Source organism: Hylobates moloch, unplaced genomic scaffold, assembly GCF_009828535.3.
Source record: "Hylobates moloch isolate HMO894 unplaced genomic scaffold, HMol_V3 SCAFFOLD_1, whole genome shotgun sequence".
NCBI lineage: Eukaryota > Metazoa > Chordata > Mammalia > Primates > Hylobatidae > Hylobates > Hylobates moloch.
Window position 1 is genome coordinate 213,693,839 of NW_026652276.1, and position 2,658 is coordinate 213,696,496.

Here is a 2,658-nt window from a genome sequence, read left to right on the forward strand (position 1 = left end):
TCTCTCCTTCAGCTCCCTGGCTTCTCTGGGTAAGTCCCACGCTGACCTCCCCTCCCCTCATTTATCCATAGCTTATGCCGGAGCACAGATCTCTCTGCCCACTCCAGCAATTTCTTCCTATGCTACTGATGCATAAACACATGACTTACCACGTAAACAGTTTCTACGGAGGCTAACTACTCTGTTGACGTGCAGGCTGCAACAGCTGAGAAACCTTATGAATACTTACACACAAATAATGCACATCAGTGCTGACAAACACACAGGGGCCCAGAGGAAGGGAGCAGGTGGGCTTCGAGTTGGGCCTTGTAGACAGACTGCGAGGCGCAGAGAAGCTGTTTCTTGGCTGCGGCATGCTTGCATGAGCTATACGGTGTCTTGGCGCTGGGTCTCTCCTCTGGAAGCCGTAGTGAGGCTGGGGGCTACGGGAGGATTTCTGGGAATGCGCTCAGATCTCCATGTAACTCCCAATATTTGTTCCCCTCCCATCAGAAAAGACCTCTAAGAGCAGCACTAGGCCAGAGGGGGCAGGCAACGGGTCTGGAGCCTGCACATTTCAGGGGTTGCCATAGCAACCCCCTTCCCACACATCCCCCTGCCTCCTCACCAAATGTTTGTCTCAGAGGCACTTCCGAGGGATGGTGGTAAGCCCTCGGACCCTGCCTGGCCCCAGAATCCTGCCTACCATCCCTGCCCACACCAGTCCGGGCACAGCCAGGGCCTGCCAAGAGGAAGGAGAGCACAAAGCTTCGGTTCCAGGCAGAGCTCATGAAATCAACTGTGATTTCCCCAGCTTCGCCGGCCTGAGCAATCTAAGTGGCACTGGGGAAAGGTCATGATGTGAGGGATCTGTGATTTTGGGAGTCTGGAAGGAACAGGAAGAGAGAAAACCTACACATTTTCCAACCTCTGCATTTTACAGATTAAGAAACTGAGGCCCAGAAAAAAGAAGTAGGGGCAGAACATGAACAAAAACCTTATTTGTCCACAGTCTATTTTGGTTCTTAACTTTAAATAATTTTTTTAAAAAGCTCAGTTACAGACTTTTTTTAAACTAAAGGGAATAGACGTAACTAGCTTTTTTGGAGAGTACCAGGGGTATGAACGCTAAATAGTTGCTAAAAAGACACCTGAACAGAGACTGTCCTTGATCTCTTCCTAGGCCAAAATTTAGGCTTCTAGGGGACCATTCAGGTTTTTTTTTTTAGTTCCAGGTCACTGTTATATTAGAGCCTATGTGAATTGAGAAAACTAATTTTCTCGCCATCATGTATCTTTAAAATCACTGGTCAAGGAATAATAATCCTTTTATATTGGTAAAATATGTTTTATTTATTCATACATTTCAGGGTGAAAACATTATTCTTCTAATTTCAACCCTTGGGTCCAAATATAGTTCCCCTGAGAATGAGTCATCTATGACATTATAGGTGATGAATGGATGACAGAAATTTGCCCCCTTCCCTCTCCAATCATGCAGCAACTGAACTACAGAACTTATCTTCCTGGAAGAAGACATTTTCCCAAGTGGAATACAAGTTATGGGGGAATGAGAGGAGTCTTCAGGTTCACGGATGTAACATTTCCCATGCTGTGTACTTCCCCGCTCGTAAAAGTTTGATTTTTAGCATCTGGCATTAAAAAAATCAATCCTGCCTAATGACACCCCTCATTCCTAATCTTTCTTTCCTTTCTTTGGTGAAAATCTTTGTGGAGTATCAGTTCACATTTTTCATTAGCATTTCTTCTGGGTTTCCTCAGATTTTACGAGTGGTTAAGCAATTAGTATACTTCTTAAACCTTTAAGCAAACAAATGCTTAGAATAACACAATGTGTAGTCACTACCACGGTGACAATGAAGCCAACTGTATCATTTTCATCGGCTCATGGGAAGTGTGTACAATCAGTGTCTACAATGCGCATGTGAAAACATAGAGCTTACATTTTACAATCTGAAAAGCACTTTCCAAACATTTGCTCATTGTACCATAATCTTCTCAAGATTGGCTACACCAAGCAACTCAAACAGGTCTGTGTCTGAGTCATATCACAGCCTCAGTCCTTACCAATGCCTGGTACCTCACAAATGTCTTCTAGACTTTGTTAAGGGAATGGTGGCTTTCCCTGAACCATTCAGCAGAGATTCCAACTTAGAGGTTACAAAGTAGCTGGTAAGTGTCAGAGTGAGACACAATGCCAAGGCTGTGGCTACTGGCAGATCATGACCTTGCTTTGAAAAGGGGGTGCTGGAGTGATGAAAAAGTATCTTCAGGTGTGGCTGTGGCCACCTTGGCCACCTGTGTGTCACTTGCCAATGCAAGGACTTGTCATAGTTACACTGACTGTTAAAAAGAAACAAAGGAACAAAAAGGGAGGTGGGGTCAATACTGGGAGCTCTTTTGGGGTAGGAATAGTAGAAAAAATAGAACCTGTGGTTGCTTTAAAAAAAATTCTGTGCCATTGTGGTTTCTCCATGGATGGCCCTTTAATTTATACGTATTAATTGTGTAATATAATCCTCCTTGTGGAACCCCGTATGTTTTTTTAATTTTTTTGGAGTCAGGGTCTCACCTGTCGCCCCAGCTGGAATGCAGTGGGGTGATCCCAGCTCACTGCCACCTTGACTTCCTGGGTCCAAGCGATCCTCCTACCTCAAC

General features: G+C 44.7%; 1 non-coding gene across 1 annotated transcript; it reads left to right on the top strand.

Moving 5' to 3' along the window:
• The first annotated feature begins 2,245 nt into the window (after positions 1–2,245).
• On the top strand, positions 2,246–2,349 carry LOC116809891 (small nucleolar RNA SNORD46). The gene has a single exon (XR_004370055.1). It is a non-coding gene; the product is annotated as a small nucleolar RNA SNORD46 (small nucleolar RNA).
• The last annotated feature ends 309 nt before the right edge of the window (positions 2,350–2,658 follow it).